Source organism: Macrobrachium nipponense, chromosome 8 (genome assembly GCF_015104395.2).
Source record: "Macrobrachium nipponense isolate FS-2020 chromosome 8, ASM1510439v2, whole genome shotgun sequence".
NCBI lineage: Eukaryota > Metazoa > Arthropoda > Malacostraca > Decapoda > Palaemonidae > Macrobrachium > Macrobrachium nipponense.
In genome coordinates, this window is record NC_087203.1 from 52,576,883 (window position 1) to 52,596,653 (window position 19,771).

The 19,771-nt window shown below is 37.5% G+C and overlaps 1 protein-coding gene across 2 annotated transcripts in view; it reads right to left on the reverse strand.

The window, feature by feature from the left end:
• Nucleotides 1–19,771, reverse strand: part of LOC135222777 (uncharacterized) — a 298,504-nt gene that overhangs the window by 277,879 nt on the left and 854 nt on the right. For both annotated transcript variants that reach the window (XM_064261040.1, XM_064261037.1), the window contains exon 1: nt 19,599–19,771. This exon is cut by the window's right edge and continues 854 nt beyond it. The gene's annotated coding sequence lies outside the window, so the exon portion shown is untranslated. The remainder of the gene's footprint in view (nt 1–19,598) is intronic.

Sequence of the window (19,771 nt, forward strand, 5' to 3'; positions counted from 1 at the left end):
GAGAGAGAGAGACTATTTGTGTAATCGCCCTTATTTTAATATTGCTGAACAAATAGTACATATAAATTTTTCACTTCTGCACCCGTATTTTATCACCCATCGTAGATGGGTAACTTTGCTAGTTTGTTTAATTTCAGCAATTCTACAACTCTATGGTCCTTAAATCACTTTCATTAATTACTCTATATTTGTTTAATTTCAGCAATTCTACAACTCTATATGGTCCTTAAATCACTTTCATTAATTACTCTATATTTGTTTAATTTCAGCAATTCTACAAATCTATATGGTCCAGTGAACTTAGGAGAAACCTTTACATTTGGTGCTTCCTTAATGTGATTCTGTACATATATTTTGGTACCCTCTGTAATGTCTGGTTTGATGGCCTTTTTATTATAATATTTGGCATGAGTCTCATGGACCTCTTTTAGTTTAGCCCTTGTTTTCATGATTGTCTCGTAAGTACGTCTGGTTTTCCATGCAACATAATCATCATAGTTATATGTTTGTCTGGGTGGTGTCGCATCGTCTATTAATGTGTTAGGCAGTCTGTTTTAATAACCATACAGCAAATAATGTGGAGATTCTCCTATTGTCTCATTTACAGTATTATTCAACGTGAATTGTAGTACATCTTCCAGTGCTAAGTCCCAATCTTCTGTCCGTGGACTCACTAAGGTTTTCAGGATATCCTTTATTTTATGATTAGTTCGTTCTACTGCTCCATTAGAACTTGGTTTATAAGTGGTTATTTGACATTTATTCATTTCATACAATTCACATATTTTCTTTAAAAGATCACTAGTAAATTCAGCAGCATCATCAAAAAGAACTTGAATGTCTTGTAATAATTCTAGATTTAAGAGCTGCCACTGTAGCTGCATCTCTGTTTCTTACTAGTATTATTTCTACATATCGTGTTAGATAGTCTAATAAGACTAATATTTGCTTATTTCCACTGATAGTTGTTGGAAATGGACCCAAAAAGTCCATAGTTACTACTTGGAATGGATTTAATTCTAATGGATATTTTTCAAGTGGAGCTTTAAGATTCACGTTACCTTTATGTTGATTACAAACTATACAGTTTTGTACAAAGTTCTTGGCATCTTCACTACAATTTGGCCAAAAATAACTTCTGGTTATGATTCTTCTTGTCTTTTTAATTCCTGGATGTCCTGCTAACTTATATAAGTGTGTTGGTTCTAAAACTTCTCTGGTTAGTGTTTTTGGGATATATAGCCGAGAACAACCATTTGTCTCTGTCAGTCTTTTATACAATAATCCATTCATTAATTGAAAATTGGGTTTTAAGGATTCCTCTAGTAATAGCTGTCCTACTATTTGTCTGATTTCTGCATCATTTTCTTGTTGTAGTTTTACTCTTTCTAAATCTAAATATACTACTTGACAACTAAAATAAAAAATATTAGTTGTAATGCATTTTTCTGTTTCTTCTTGAGATCTGGATAATGCATCTGCCAAAGTGTTTAATCTTCCTTGAATATATATATCTAAATTCTGGGGCAAATTCTAGTACACCAATGAACCATCTGTTGTATTTCATGTTATTAGTGAAGGCTCTCTTTTCAAACAAGTCACAAATGGGTTTGTGACCAGAAAGCACATTAACTTTATGACCCAAAATGTCTAAACTTCTTTAAACCCCAATATAAAGCCAAACACTCTCTTTCTGTTGTACTATAAAGTCTTTCTGCTTGGTTTAAAACTCTACTAGCATAATATACTGCCCTCATCCTAGTTTTAGCCTTTTGTAATAATACAGCTCCTAGCCCTGTACTTGAGGCATCACAAGCTAAGTGAAAGTCTTTGGAAAAATATGGGTAGACTAAAACAGAGTTCCTGGTCATTTTGCTCTTTAGTGTTTGAAAGGCTGTTTCTTGTTCATTTTTCCATTCATATTTAATATCCTTTTTGGTTAGTTCTGTCAAAGGTTTGGCCATAGTAGCAAAACATTTTATAAAAGGTCTATAACCTACCATACCTAGGAACCTTCTTAATGCCCTCAAATTATTGGGAGCTGGATACTCAATTATTGCCTTTATTTATTTGACCGGCCTGCATGCGCAGTCCATCTTCACTAATTACATGACCCAAGTATTCTAATGATTTCATCAGGAATTGACATTTCTTTATTTTTATTTTTAGTCCTGCAATTCTTAATCTCTCTAGGACCATTTCTAATGTTCTGAGATGGCTTTCTAAGTCTTTGCTAAAAATGATAACATCGTCCAAGTATACTGCAACATTTTCTATATCTCATAGAATTTGTAACATTAATCTGACAAAAGTTTGTAGGGCTGATGTGAGTCCAAATGGCATTACTTCAAGCTGTAAATCTTCTTTATGTGTGCTGAAGGCTGTGAATTGTTTTGATTCTTCATCGAGAGGTACTTGCCAATATTCACTAAGCAAATCTAAGGATGAAAATGTTTTTGCCCCTCCTAATTGAGCTAACATATCTTGAATTACCAGCATCAGCATTCGATCTTCAACTGTGTTGGAATTTAACGTCCTATAATCTATTACAAGTCTCCAACTGCCATCTTTCTTTGGAACAAGTAACAATGGGGAATTATATGGAGATTTAGAAGGAATTACTAATCCATCACTTTTCATTTCCTCTATCAAATTATCAACTTTGGGTCTCTGGCTTATTGGTAATATGTAATTAGGAATAAAAATTGGTTTGGCTCCATCATCTACCAAAACTCTATGTTGTAGAACATTTGTTCTTCCTAGTTTATCTCCTTCTAAAACTATTACATTTCTGTATTTCTCTAGCACCTGAATTAACTTGTTTCTTTTTTCTAGAAAATCTGTTTTATTCACTTCCTGATTTATTTTAGAGTTTTGGCCTTTTATATAGAAAAATGCTTTTTCTTCTACTGTTAATAAAGGGTTGTTAATAGGAATTTCTATGCAAAAGACAATGCCCGCTTATAGTGTTAAGCCTGTTGTCTGAATAGTTTTGGACATAGACTTCGCAGTTATCACCATTCACGTGGACTAGTGAATTATTCATTCTGACAAAGACTGGTAATTCTTCATTCAGTAATAGCATATCTTTATTTTCTGCACCCTCTTTTGATTGCAAATAAATTTTTGATAAACATTTTGAATACAAAGTTACTCCTCTTGTAAGTATAATTTGTACTTTAGTATCATCAGCTGTGCTAACACAACATATTTCTTCTTCTTTTATGTCTGAAATATAGCAGAGTTCTGTATCTCCAGTGGTTTCTTCTGTTTCTTCTATTATACTATTTATATCTGATTTATTTATTTTATTTAAGAGCAATACTTCATTTAGTACTTTGCCTTCGCTTTCACACCTCATTACTACGTTACTATAGTCATAGATATAGGCACCTTGATTTTCGTTAGATTCAGTATTTTGGTCATCACATTTATTTATATCTGAGTAATTATTTATATTTGAGTACTTATGTATTTCTGGGTATATACCATCTGTATGTGCACATCTCAACAATTCGGTATTCTCTAATCGTGGGAAATCCCCTATTTTATCCGTTTCCGCCTTATTTTGTTTATTCTTGTTACTTATCTTCTCTTTCCGTATGTTTGTCTCGCTTGTCGACGCTGTCTTAGACGAATTGATCAGATTTGGGTGAGACTTTTCTTTGTCAAGCGTCAAACATACGCTCTTATGTCAGGCTCCTATTTCAGGCTAATCTTTCCTTCACTATTATTCCACATCTCCTCATTAAATTAAATGAGAACAATTCTTGTGCGGGGGAAAAATTGTCTTCTAAAACTAGAAAACTTTCAATAAATTTGTGTGACAAAATGTCTATTTCTAGCTTCACATTCCCTAGACCTTTAATCTCTTTACCTGCTATTCCCTTTATTACTCTACTTTGACCCTGATTCTGAGTTTCTGCAATGGCTAAATAACTGGTTAAAGTTATTTTATCAATTTATTTCTAGCACTACATGAATTAATGAGTACAGTAAATGTCTTTCTATTTATTGGAATCTTTACATCGGGCAGATCCTTTCTTTTTATTTCTTCCTCTGTCATGGAAAATACTACTTCTTTGCTATGTAAATAGAAAAGTGCTGATGAACCTGTATTTCCTATTGTAACTATTTCTCCTTTTCCTCTTTCATCACTCTGAAGGGATTTACTTTCCTTTCTCTGTAAAGGGGTTAATTGTCACTGACTTAATGACGTATTTGTATTTGGGTGACTGTTATTATTATTGACAATCTCCCTATTGGCTTCCTCAGTATTGACACAACAGTTTTATTTTAAATGCCCGAAATTTTTGCACACTACAGATTCTAGGCTTTGTGCATTCGTTAGTGGAATGAGTAGTATACCTGCAATTTTCACATGTTATTTTTGGTCTAGCTCCTTGGGCTTCATTATTCATTGGCTTTGAATTATTTGTGTTTACATATTGACAATTATTATATTTATGGGTGTACCATTCCTTGATTGACCCTGTCTTCCTTTCTGGGTTGGATTCATTTTTTTCCTGTCATTTTGTGCATATTTCCCTTGAAAGGAAGTTTGTCTATTCCTTAATTGTCTGGAATTATCATTATACTTGTTACTTCTTTTATGAATCATTTATATTTCTGCCCTTTCTTTCATTATGAGCCTCTGTTATCCCTACAAATTCCTTAGAAAAATCTATTTCTTTCCTTTGGCTTTCTTGTCTCATTGATATTAATGCTGTAAGGCTATCATTCTTTGGATCAATTTTAACTTTCTTGAAAGCTTTCTTTTCTTTTTCACCAAGTGCATTATACATGGTTCCAAATGACAAATAATTCAACGCATGCCTTAAGCTAACTAAGTCATCTTCGTCATCACCCAAATCATCCTTTCCTATGGTGATATTAGTTTTCTTTAGGTGTTTCACTACTTGATGTATTGATTCTTCAATATCCGTACGAAGATTTGCTATTGATTCTCCTATCAAAATGTTGTATAAGAAATTTGTTTATCAATATGGTTCCCATATTGATAAACAAATTCTTTTAAATTCAGCGTATGTGGTTACTTCACTGAATTCAAAGTTCTATGTGCATCACCTCTTTCTGAACTAACGAGAAGCAGGGCTTCATTAATTTTACCTCTTTCATTCGTTATTCCCCCTGTAGATATGCGACTGTCTGCATCAGCTAACCACTGGTTCACAGAATATGATTCTAGACTAATTTTGTCAGGTTTTGAATTATCTACTCTTCCACAGAAACGAGTGGCTTGTGTAATGACTGCTGCTTGCGCCATTGTTCTAAATTACAATGTGTTAGTATTATACTATTATTATTACTTTTGTTAGTAGTATTAGTATTTTCTTCAGTTAATGTTATTTGTGAAGTCGGCATGTCTGGTGTTGGTCTTAAATTGTATAGGCTACTACTAACAGAATTCAAAAAGACCTGGCATAGTATCAAATATATCTATCTATTAAACAGTTATCAATAACAATTCATCAAAAGATTTTGCAAATTATTAAACATCTATCAACAAAAATTTTTAAAAAAGGATTTCGTGAGAGAGAATATAGAAAAGTATTTTTAAATCTTCTATGGGAGAGAGAATAAAAAAAGTTTTCCAACACGCCTTACTTGTATCGTTCGGTTTTAACTGTTGTTTGTTATTCACTGAATTCTCTTGAATGCTCCACTTTTCTCTTTTCCGCGACCAACACTGGAGTTCGCTGGTTACTCCGATTACGCCGTCTTCCTCTTCCTTCGTTATACACCTTCGACCATCAGAGATTATCCACACTTCTGTACTTCCCAATTTTCTTCAGTTTCAACCCTATACCATCAACCTGTCACTAACACACACTACCCGGCCCCCTTCTATATATTCGATATACCCTATCCGTCATAAAGTACTTGCTTTTGTATTGACACTGATAACCTGTCAAGTTACTAAAATAGAGGCAAATTTCGATATATGCTAAAAGACAAATTTCAGGACACCATCACTGGGACTTTTACTTGTCTGTGGAGCGAAAACCCTAACTACCCATTTCCTTTCATCGCATCTTTCCGTTGAAAGCAATCCGACAGTGTAAACTTCCCCTCATCCCCCCCCCCCCCCCCCCCCCCCCCCCCCCCCCCCCCCCCCAACTCTTACTTTCCCCAAGAAATGATGACAGATTCTGTATACAAGAGATGTAAATGTCTGTTTGTCCATTCATACATGGCGCCCCTATAAACAGACACGAAGACGTACATTCCCCTCAAGGGAGTTTTCATGAGGGAATTCTCTCTCTCTCTCTCTCTCTCTCTCTCTCTCTCTCTCTCTCTCCTTGAGCTGCCTGCGACTGAATAAAAGCCAAATGGAATCATAACGAAAAATTGTTCGGTCGTTGTGATATCCTTCTTTGGTGGTATTTCTCTGCAAGAAATGCTACTCAAACGATTTCTCCATGACCCTGATGAATCAAAAACAAGCACTAATCGTGTGTAGCCTCCATTGTCTTCTTCTTGAGCTGTCGTGAAAAAAAAAATAAATAAATACAAATCTGAGCCGCTGACGTTTATACCGTTCATGTCCAAAAGGTATCGGGATAAATGGTCTGCTTCCATTTCGGTCGTGCGTCGTAATTTCACTGACTTGATTCTCTTAAATCACAATGATTTATCTTGTCACCGTCGGAAGGGCGGTATATTTTCTTTGCCAGGTTGCTCAAAAAGAATATTTTTGTGTCTTTAATTAAACGAAGACAAGCCTTCTAGAATTTGAGTGTGGACATGACTAAAAGTGATGTCTTAGAAAAGTCAAGTTTGCAATGTAGTACCTACCTTGGAATAGAGTGAACTTCTTCAGTTCTTTTCTTGCCTATTCTTTTCCTTAATCCTTAAACATTCCAGGATCGCGGCGCGTTTGTTGACTTGAACCGGCAAGTCATATTGTGTAGGCAGAAGAACTGAAGGAAAACTTTTCTTGCCATTTCTTTCTCTAAGAAATGACAAACTGATGTGGTTTCCACTTCTTTTACCAGTAGAGCATTTGTGGTTACACAATGTTACCAAATGACCTTGTTGAAAATTGCAGGGTCTCTTCAATTTTAGTTTGTTCTCTATAAAGATGCTTTTCTTGGATGGATCTGGTACTGGCAATGCTACATAAATATTAGAGTTATGGCATTAGAGCGACACTAATCAACAGCATCACGTCTGAACCTTAGAAGGAGATGCTAACCTTTTTTACAGAACGATCAGATTTTGCTATGAATGTGTGCGTTCACATGTATGTAAATATGTATATGTGAACATGTTAATGAAAGCAGAACCTAAGTATGAAAAGATAACACACAATCTCTGCTTCGTTAACATTCCTAGTGAAACGTGTGCTAAGTATTTCAACTCAAGATGTTCAAACTCTCCGCCTTGCTCTTGTCTCTCACTGCCATTTTGAGAGAGAGAGCGGGGGTGGGTGGGGGGTGATGTGCTCTCCTCAATAATGCACATACTCATTATCTTAATCTTTGGAAAATATTTAGCCAGTGTCCTAACATCACACAAGAAACAACAGATCAGCCAACGAGCACAAATGGCTATAATTCATGCTAGCTGCAATGACGTCACGTATCCTCTGTCGCGCAGAAGTGGGAATACACGTAAAAGTAACTATCACAAACCATGAATTTTAGCATTATTTTTAACGTCATCAGCGCCAGCAATATGAATAGATTACGGTTATATCATTTGATGATATGAGCACTGCTAAAGACTGAAGTATATTGATGAGGGAATTGATGTATCCTACAAGCCTCCTGAAAAAGTTGAGGAGATCAAGTCGAGAAGTCTTAAGGGCAAGTGCAGCGGCAGGACCACTTAGACAGGTCAGACGGACAGAGAACCGATTTAAGCTCTCTCTGCGCAATGACGTCAGCTGATCCACATCTCACCTGCCTGTGCCCTCTCCCTCTCTCTCCTGCCTGCTCCTTCTCCCGCCCTCTTGATTGATTTGGATATCCTAGATTAACAGATAGCATATTTATCATGTCTATAGTATATTTATGAAAGAGGAACAAATATATAACTTACGTTACTGTAAAGTTTATTTACATAGTTTATATACAAATGATGTACATGCACAGGTTAACACAGTTATGTTTGCTTGTTCTACATATTACTATTACCTTATCACTTGCATATGTTTTTTACTTTCACTTCTGCAAGTCTTGCCTTTTTTCTTATTTATCCTAATATCGTTATTTACCTTTCTAATTTCAAACAACACTGATATTTTGGCAAAGAAGGGTATGACATCATTTGGTAAATCAACTCCCGCACATTCAATTTCGGATACAATTTTTTTAAATCCTGTAGATTAACTCCATGCACAGTTTGAAATACTTCCTTCATTGTAGGTAATTGAGAATAAAATGACGCTCCCTTTACTTCATCTGTCCACCTCTTTTCCTTGAACACACATTGACTAGCTTTCTTGCCTAAGTGAGGATATTTTATACAAAACTTCCTTGCAATATGCCCACTAATATTCCTTGCAATATGCCCACCAATGTATCTAAGAGATTCTTCTTCTATGACTACATCAATTGATTTACATCCATGTTCATCGTCGTCAATCTCATCATCTACATCATTTTCCAGCTCACACCCAACATCCAAGTCTTTGAAATAGTTACTAGTAATGTAAAGTTCCACTGCTAGATCTCTTTCACAGAAAGTGTTAACTTTATTATTTGTTTTCATCAGGCCATCACTTGTAGATAGACAGTCTAAATTATCAGTAGTTACATTGCTTTCTCCGATAGAAGAGCAACATCTTTTCCTAAGAGTAATCTCTTTAACCTGAATTTCACAGTGAGAGCATTAGGGTGCTCATATGGTCCATGCATTTGTCGTATGCACCCAAATAAATGTTCCAAATTATCTTGATTTAATTTTCTAGTCAAAATGTATTCTACACCGAAAGACTTACAAAGCATATTGTGCAAGCCAATCAGTGAGTGAGAAGATAAGACTACACCTTTCTGAAACATATATAGCCCTTTATGCTGTGAATTTTTTACTCTCATTGTTAACATTACTTCAGCCATTCTATGCAGAACATTTGTTTGGCCACATAAGTTGACTGTTTGTCCCCAAACTTATGAGAAGAATTCCTGAGGTCAAACCACTGATCCATCATGTTGATGAACTCAGAAGTTTCCTTCCAGTACCTATTCACCAGCAGTCCCTTCCCTCCAAGATATGAAACTGAAGTAGAGCATGTATTTGATAAAAGTTGTGTTGCAAATTTCACTTGCTGTCGTTGATGACCAGATACATTCAAATGCATTTTACTAAGTTTATATGCTAAACCATACTCGGTCTATGTCGCTGTTAACATTTCCCCGATACAAGCATCAGATATGAAACTACCATCCTTCAGGTAAAACCCAGAATCAACAAGATTATTCCTTATTAGTTCAACAAAAAAAGTCAAAGTAATGACACATTTGCATAAATACACAGTTCAAACAGTTCAACAAAACATACAAATACTGCTGTATATTGCTATAAATACATAACAATTCCTTAAACACAACACCACCCTCCAATAAAACCTGTAACAAAGCCTTTAACACTCACACACACACACACACACACACACACACTAATGCATAGCACTGCATTATAGTTTAATCACCTTGAAAGTATCATGTAATCTTGACCTGCAGTTGTATGAAATCAGGATTTTCTAGAATATTCTGGAAGCATGAATTTTAAATCTAGGCCTGAGAAGTTGTTGTTTGCTTCGTTCTTTGCATGATTTGCTGCTTTCGCCAGTAACGCTCTTCACAGTTGAGACATGCTGCCATATATAGCCCCACTCTTGCCTCTGCCCATCCTACCAGCTTTTTCTTTCTCACTATTGTATTCCAAATGGTGTTTTCATAACTGCCTAACAATTTGTATATGTATTTCTAATAATATACCACTGTGGACTTCTTCACCATAACAAAGCTTGTCGAACTGGCCAGGGAGATGGGTTTAGAAGGCTAAAAATTAATCACTTTTGAGAAGGAACAAGAAGTCCTAGCTACAGTGACCAGATTTCTCTGGGGGTAACCTGGCACTCATGAGGTTTGGGTAGAGGGTGGAAGCCCCCGAAGCCAAAAATGGTGCATGAAAACTGACTGGAAGACACGCATTCTTGAAGAACAAAGAACAAATTCACTAATATACACTATATATATAGTATTACTGTATGTTATGGGTGTACCGAAACCTTACATTGTGTTAATCAGGAATTGCAGGTTAAAGTAGAAAAGTACCAGAAGTGTTTTATGAGTAATTAATAATACTTTCTGAGTCTGTGATTGAACATGTCACTGTAAAAGCACTGTTTGTTCCATGATTTCACGTCTCTCTTTGCTCCATGCCAAATCAATTTTTGTGCCACCAACTTTTCTCTCAGAGAGATGGAGAACCTGTGTGTGATGATGGATGCTTTTTCAAAGGGCTGTAGGCACTAAAGGGAATGAGCAGGAAGTGCTGGTGTCGGGAAGGTCTGTTCACCTCACTTTGCCAAAATGAATGTCTTCCCATTGTAAATTTGTGATGGCCATGTTGTAGTCATTTATATCATTGCCATGGAGTTGTGCATGAACAAGTTCATCATTAATTTCTAGTTGGACCCTACTGATTTCCAATCTGGATAGAGAGTCTTCAACTGAGAGTTGACCTGTTGATGGGAGTAAACATTAGACTAGTGAAAGAAGTTCTGCTTCAAGGAAGTATCTGGTAATCACATGGATGGTGAAAAGTTCTCTGTTAAAGGTGCTGTATTTTCTTTCTGCAGGAACTAATTATCTGGTGAGGAAATCTAATGATAGGTGTCACATAGACTGATTGTCCAGTTATAGTGCCTGTTATGATGTTGCTTGCATCTGTTACGAGTGTAAGTCTGATCAAGGGGTGGTTGCATTAGCCAGGGCATTGGCCTGGGCATCTTTGGTGGGTTTGAAGGAATCACATTGGGCAGTGCCCCCGCTGAGTCTTGTTATTTCTGCTGAGGGCATCACAGATGGGGCAATGGTTTGTTCAATTCCTGAGAGAAATCAATGGTGGAATCCATCATTCCCATGAATTCCTATATTTCTTTAAAGGTGGTTGGACATGAGTATTTTCAGATGATTAGCAGTTTTGAGAGTAGGGGAAGATACTGATTGCTAACAGCTCATGACCCAAAATTCCACTGAGGATGCCTGATATTGCATTTGTCAGTGTATAAGCAAAAAAGTGGTTTTAGTGTTCTCAATTTTTGGAGAATATGAGGATGTCATCAACAAAGCAAATGCAGGAGGGAAGGTCACTAAGGAACATGGCACCAGAGTTCCAAAGGCCAAATGTGGAGTAGTTGACTATGTAGGCACCAAATTATGTGATGATCACTGACTTCGGTACGTGCATGCGTAGCAGTACTTCAAAATAATTCTTCATCAGATCAAACTTAGAGAAAATTCTGGCACTATGTAAAGTGGAGACGATATCTATTAATTTTTGGGAGAGGGTAATGGTCAGACTCAGTTCATAGATTGAGGCACCTGAAGTCTCAACAGGGGTGCCAAGAGCCATCAGGTTTTTTTTACCAAGTAAAGTAGAAAGGCCCATTGGCTTGAGATCTGGTAGCAAAAGCCCATCCATTCCTTTTCTTTGAAGTCCTTCTTTGCTGTGGCTAATTTCTCAGGGGCAGAATCTGGTGGATTGGCCATCTGTTAGGATTGTGGTAGCCATTGTGATTACCTTGGGTGGCTGCCTTGCTCATTTTTTTGTTAGTTGCATCCAGAGGTGCAGTTCCTTGCCACTCTGGTGAACTTGTGATGGCATATGCAGAGAACAGGTGGGGAGTTGCCCTTTTTTTCTTCGCATGAAAGGGTCCTTTTACACACCGTTGGCTTGCATCACTCCAGTGTTATCTTGGTTTTGGTCCTGGTCCTGTTCTTCTCTTGCTATATGAATGTTGTGGGTTGCACGTTGAAAGGCCTTGGAGACCTCCAATAACTAGTTTTCCCTCTTCAGGAAGTCCACATCATTGGTGTTATATCAACAATGGGAAGGGCAGCTTTTACATTGGTTAGCAGCTGGCAGAGCCATATTTCCCTCATTAAGTCACCCTTCTTAGGCTTTCCATCAACATTGAGATTGCTCAGCACCAGGATGGATTTAGTTTGCCCCAGGATGCCCTTATTGCTGTTTCCCATCAATATATTAATCTGTTTGAGGGCTCCATGGGCACAGTGAGCAGCAGCAGGGAGAACTTGGAAATCAGTAACTAAAATAAATCATTGCATTTGATCCTCTCATCTTGGGTGTTGAGCCAGAATGCAATCCTGGGAAAAAGGGTGTCTGGGATTGCTTCAAGGATATAGTCCACCTTCTTTATTAAACCTGTAATATTTCATTATTTATGAGGCTTCCTTAACAATCATCTGATAGAGACAGGCATGGGTTTATTTAGTATATTAGATTAGGTGCAAAAACTGTTTGGCCCACTGTGCTACTGAGACGGTCATAAACTTTAAATGTGAGTAAAGCCAGAATTGAGATGCAGCACTTAGTCTGTTAATGACTTTTTATAGCAATAGGCAAGGTCATACTTAGTCTGTAAATCTCTTGCTTTGACTAAAAACCAAACCAGGCCTACCACGATTATCTTCAGGGAGAAACTAAAGCTGAGACATCATATTTAGTCCATTAGTGGCTTTTTTGTATGAGCAGGCATGGCTGTAGTTAAGTCTGTGATTTGCAGCTTGATGCAAATACCATACTTTGTCAACTAAGTTGGTAGAGGACAAACTAGTACTCTCAAGAGGGATGCATTATGCAGTCTGTTAGTGGCTTCTTTGTTAGTAGATCATAGCTGTATCAAGTTCATTAGTTGCTAAGGTTAGATGAACAAAAACATGTAGGTCTACCAGGTCACTCCAAGGTCATAAGTGTAAGGAAACTTATGCTCTAGATGTAGATGAACAACTTACTTTTTTAGAAGGCTCTGGCCTGTTTAAATATGGCCTTCGGGCCAAATAGTATTACAGTTCTGTCGCCCCATGGTTTTAAAACTGTGTGGTGGCAAAGCAAGTGATGCATGAGTACATGGCTGTGGCTAGAGGGAAAGCTGAGAAGCTTACAATGGAAAACCTGAATTATTTGTCTCCTGTATGATATCAGTATGTGCGGAGAGGTAAGTCATAGATAAGCAAGGCAAGAAGTGCGACATGAGCACTGCAAAGTTGTGCAAAGAAAATGAGTATCAATGAGGGCAAAGGCTGACTGAGCTTAATTGGCTGATTACTATATGTGGACTATATTTGTTAAGGTTAAATCACACACTGGATGATCAGAACACAATAGTGTCAGTATTTGATCAGTTTGTATACAGCATCCAGACTGCTATATGGTACTTGGTACCATATGGTACAAGTGAGTCAATGGGATACTTGTCGAGAATGACATGCTTATATGACACGTGGGTAGTTTAAAGATGAAAAATAAAGAAAAATACCTGAATGTTCTAGACCTGTCCTTCTTTGGATACTATTTGAGGTGCATTTATGGTACTAAGTCACATTTGTGTGAATAAATTCGAATTATATTAATAAAGAAAACTGTGGTTGTGACAATAAAGTGTGCAGCCATTGTGATGCTTGTGATGTTGGAATGGTACTGAGTCACAAGGAATGACTGCAAACAAACATGTAGATAGACTGTAATTTTAATTAATAAGAACGGATATACAAATTAACATGGATGGACATAATACTACAGAATGGCAGAAAACAAAGATATACATATGTAATGGACACTGGATATATATTCACAGTCAAAATTAGGTTGATAACAAGTGACAGGCAGTTGGATGCAAAAACAGTACAGCCTCGAGTGTTTTAGAGTTTTAGAAAATTTATAAACAATGAATTCCTCAGGATGTTCAAACGAGACAAAAATCATAACATTTCCGATCGCATTGAACTGGTTAGCCAAAAATCACATGATTGTGACCTCAGAGAAATGTAATCGCATACGTAACGTCAGTGCGCCAAATAGGGCGTACGAGACATGGAAACACACATACATCAGAGTAGAATAGCGTGCATGTGTTAGTGCGCTCATTAGCGTGCATAAGTTTGTATGTCCATTAGAGTGTGTGCATTAGTGCGCTCATTAGCGTGAGTAAGTTCATACATCCATTAGAGCAAATGAATGGAATATAACCCCTAGGTAGTAATCTATGGGATTTTTAGACTGGAACTTCAGTAAGGCTCACAAGCTACGTGAAGGCGCCCAGAATGTCCATCAATTAAGGTACAGTGAAAGAGAAAAAGATGTTGAAACTTTGAACAGTGTGACAGTACTTGAAGTCCAGGAAAACACTTAGTTGGTTTATGGGACATTTATTTATTCTCCTTATTTACTTAGTATTTAACAATTGTGGTTTCTTTTACAGATTGATTCGGTTTGTCACTACTTAAAAATGAATTCTCTATGGACATTTATTTGAGAAAGACTGACGGGTTTATTTGAAAGTGAGGATAGTGTGGGACAATTTAATAATGGTGACTTAATGATTTTTGTGGGATTTTAGATTCACTTCCTTTAGCTTTCATGTTAGTTGTTTTGGGAAATAAAGGCTTTGTTTTGTATCTCAAGAGTTTGAATTAGACCTTACGTTCAACGACTGATTTCAGCTATGTAGAGAGGGCAGGCAATGGGAGCATTGAAGGAAGGTCACGCTACCAGTTAGGAATTCTCTCCTTTAGTTAAACAGGGTCGTTTGACACTGTAACACATATATAGTAATTTGAACTGGAAATGGTATGCAATTTAACATGAACGGGCATTATACTAAGAATATCAGTAGTACATAGACACTCTTTCTTATAGGTTGGCTCTTGTTGGCAGTGAGATTTGCCACCCAAACACAGAGAAGTTAATGAAGGGGGGGGGGGATTTATCATCATGTCCAAGATACCCAATCCTTGTTGCTGTGTATGCTATTTTGAAGGTTTTGCCTTGCATTCAATAACTAGTTATTGTAACCTGTATGTCAGGGTTAACAGAGGCTTGTGGGCATTGTTTTTGACAAATATGAACCAGAAGGTGTTCAGCTGACAATGGATGAATGATACTTTGTATGTCTGAATGTGTGGTTAGAATATTTTGAAGGCCTTTCATAGCCTCACCATTCTTTGTAAGGACAGCTGGCATTGCCAGCTGTGCATCTGACGCTGAGTGCCACTCTGAAGAATCAGTGGGTACTTTCTGGATGGGAGATAGAATGTGGAGTGGAGTGTATTCAGCCCCACTATTTTAGCTAAGGCTGTAAATTTTTCAGAAGTGGTTATATCATCTGGTATGCCAAAAAGGTGCTTGCTGTCACTTCCATCATTAAGACTGCCTCTGGCACTGTTTCCCTCTGTGGCTGTGAATATGTATCTGAGACCACTGAGTTGTGGAAATCTTCCAATGCCAGACTATGCGTGATAAGTCACTTTGCACATTTGGGCACTTGATGAACTGTTTTGCCCACTGTTTTACAACTTTTTTTACTACATGAATTTTTCTGTCACTAGTTTGTCTAATATTTTGCTGAAAGGATAAGTAAGTCCATGGATGGGTTGAAACACCTTTCTTTGTAGAGATCTTGGCACAAGGGAGTATAGGCACTCCCGACTGATGGTTTGTTTGATGGAATCAAAGGCGATGTCTTCTAATTCCAGACTTGTTATGGCAATGAGGTAGTCTCTTGTTATTGGGCAATTGCGAGCCCTTCATAATTTACTCCCAGTTGAATCCTATTCATTTCTATTCTAGATAGGGCATAATCTACAGGGTTTTTCTTTTCCCAGTTGTATTGAATTGTGAATCTGAATTCAGTGATGAGAGAGGTGTGTTGATTAGCAGAGGTGCATTGATTAGCAGTTGATAATCTGTCATGGCAGAGACAGGTGTACTCTCAAGTTGTAAATATCTGATACCCAGATGTATGGCAAGAAGAACTTGGACATATGAAGTCATTCAGGGCTGAAAGGGAAATCAAGAGTAAAAAGGTTTTAAAGGTGTATCAGGAGGAAACAATTGTTAGCAAAGGGTGGAAAGTAAGATGGAAGAAACAGAATATGAATGAAGGTACATCAAATGGAATGAAAAGGGTTGCAGCTACAGGCCTAAGGGATGCTGCAAAGAACCTAAAGCTATGCCTACAGTACACCACACAGCGTACACTGATATACTTTTTAGGATGGATGACTGTTTTGTTGCCTTGAAGGAGGAACAGAACGGCACTGCTGTGTTGTCGGTGTTTAGCTTGGTTTCTGGAGAATAGGAACATATGTAGAAGGGGAGGTCTCCAAGGATGTTGTCCTTCAGCTTATAGAATGTAGCCCCTGAATTTTGGAGGCTGAATATTGAGTAGTTGAAAGTATATGTCCCAAAAGTTGTGAGGATCACTGTTTTTAGGATATCTTCCTGGTGGGCTGGAACTTTGACATATCCCTTCATTAGGTCAATGTGGAGAAGGTTCTTGCCCTGTGGAAGGTGGAGGTGATGTTTGCAATGTTGGAAAAGAAATTGTGGCTGGGTTCTGTATGGATCCTGACGAACTTGTAGTCTCTGCAGGGGTACCATGAGCTTTAAGGTTTCTTAACCATGTCGAGTGATTAAGTCAAGGAGGGAGAGGCCTTCTGGCAAAGGCCCATTCATTCCATCTCCCTGAAAGCCTTTTCTGTAATGAGTAGTTTCTCTGGAGGCAAGCGACAGAACTTGGAGTTGAACAAGGTTCCTGTTGTTGTGATATGGAGACGGATGCCCTTTTAGTGAGAATGGAATGACAAAATTCTAGAGAGAAAAAAGCATGAACTCTTGCAGTAGGTGGTGTAGGTCTGTACAGCATACCAGTGAGACAGACAGCTACTTGGACTCCATAGAGAGACATCCTATTTGAAAGGAGGACAGGTCTGTAAGGTAAGCAGTGAGTGATATCTACAAACAACCTGTAGTGTCCAAGGAAGTCAGCAATGAGTGGGGTGTCTGGATGTTTTGATGATGAATTCTCACCTATATTTTCTTCCCATAAAGTGGAAGTTGAAATTTTGTTAGCTATGTATGGGCATGCTGCTGGTAGCCATTAGTTGCAGCTGGATGTCCAGCATTCATTAGCGGTCATCTTTTTATGCTGCCAGTACAGACTTGAAGGTGCTTATGTCCACCAGGAACTTCTTGCTAGAGGTGCTGTCATTGGTACAGAATCTGGTGAAGTGAGCATTCATTGGTGTCATGGCAGTCACTGTGTCTCTTTGAGTGGCTGCCCAGCTTGTTTTTTCTCCTGCTGTAACAATAGGTGCAGCTCCTGACCACTTTGCTGAATTTGCTATGATAGATGCAAAGTACAGATAGCGGAGGCACCCATTTTGTTGCTGTGAACAGCATTGGCTTTTTTGCAGATGATACCGGTGATACATAGCAGAGCCTTAGATGCCTCCAGCAATGCATCCACCTTTAGATGGTTGACCTTACCTCGAAGATTTAGCTGTGCCATTTTTCCAGTACTGAAAGAGGACCTACTGAAGAAGGCAAATGAATTGCTAAAAGCCTCTAATGCCTTACAACACAAGATGTTCCCACAGATGTGTTTCTCAGTGGGTGTTAAGAAGACTGGCATGGGTTGGCAGCAGACAAGAGAATTTTGATCAAGAGTTGGTGGAGTTCTTCATTGGCATTCTCTCCTCCCCTGCATCCATCCACTTTACAATGTAGGGGAAGACAGCGTCTGGGATAGCCTTGAGGATGCAGACATTTTTTTTTTTTTTTTTTTTTTTTTTTAGAACTAGGCATTTCAGAGGTGGGGTTCAGCTGTGCTACATAAACAATCTTTTAATGTTCGCGGGAATGGAGTATTTAGTCGCCAGGGTTTTAGAGAGAAAGCAAGTCGGTGCTAAGCACAGTGATTAATACATGCTGTCTCCCTAGTCATTCTGAGGGTCACTAGTAAAGGTTAACTCATACACTGAATGATCAGAATACACTAGCTTATTGAGGAAATTTAATCCACTTTTGATTCAATGTGTAGACAGAAATGAGGTTACAAGGGTAGGCCTACTGGTAAAGGGGCCAGATGAGTGAGATAAAACTGGAAATGCATAAGCCCATGATAGAGAGGGTGTTCATTGACTGGCTGCTAAATAGCTGGTTATACCTGAATTTGGCAGCAAAGCACAGAGCTTACAAACCAAGTTTGAAGGGTCGGAATGCAGAGATATAATACACAAGGTAAAAAAGGTTATCTAGATAAAAAGATGGATCAAAGTTTTATTTCAAAGTTTGATTATGTTGTGTTAACAAGAAAGAATATGCTAGTAAAAAGGATGTAGTATATCTGGAATTCTTAGAGCAAGAGAGGGAGACCTAACAAGTGTTTGATCATTACAGAGCAGATGCGTTTGAATTATTTGGTCTTAACAAGGATAATGAGAGATGTCACAGAACCAGCAAGTGCTGGCAAATGAACTGGTTATTAAACTGGAATGTTCTGATGGTCAAGTCTCATTATTCTTTCAGTAGTTAAGAATGAATATCGCAGCAAATACTGTCTTGTTTTTTAGTGACTCAGTTTGAGACAGTAATGGCTGATTGTTGTGTGGTTCATAATATAATGTTGAGTAGATCATAATATGATGGGTATTATGAGCACCATTAGTTTTCCCATCTCTTCTTTGAATTCGATGAAACCTGGTGGGAGCTCTACCTTGGCTGCTGGTCATTATCTTCCCTATACAGTTATTTTCACTCTGGCTTCTTTAAGGTCATGGGTCCGTTTAATAGGGAAAAAAGAAAAACTCTTTTCAACTTCTTTAAATATTATTCTTACGCTCACTTCTATTCATTTAATTATCATTTCGACAAGTAAAACAGTTATCATGTCTTCAAAAAGTAAAAAATAACCTATATGTTGCAATGGCATTTAAATACATGCATTATGTAACCTAAGTGTCGAATGATAGTATCTAGTCGTCACAGTTCACCATTTAAAAACAAACTGTTATTATTATTATTGTCATTATTATAAAGAAACAAAGGTCAATGAGTTGTAAAGCAAGCTTCCATTGAGCATAACGTTCCATATACAATATATATATATTTAATATATATATATATATATATCTATATATATATATATATATATACTATATATGTATATATATATTAATAAGACGACAGGACGAAGACAAGTCAATAAAATACTGAGGACAAATAAAAGAAACTTTCACATAAACGTCTGTTAATTCCATCCTTAGGGCCCTAGCTGCACGAGAAGTGTTCCGAACGCCTGCCTCTGCATGTTTTACACAAGCCTTGTTTAAATGTACTACTTCATTACTTCTTGTATACCAAGAAGTAATTAAATACGAATTGGGTGAGAGGCGATTTGCAAGACGAAAATTCAGCGTTCACCTTCCGATTGCACTGAAACTGGGTATGGTTAGTGACCTGTGACATCATCAAATTCTGAGACCAAAAACAACACATCGCAAAGCCAGTATATGAAAGCAGGGACAAGACCAACTTACCTTGAATATGACACGACCGAATCACGAGATGAGTCATGAGAAGCAGCGAAAGGAACTCGATTGGTTGGAAGAGTGCTCTTTGAATGATTTTCAAAATGTCCTCAGGAATTACAAATCTTAGAAAAGTCAGTAAATATCACCGTCGTCTTTCCTCCACTTACTTTTCATGTTTC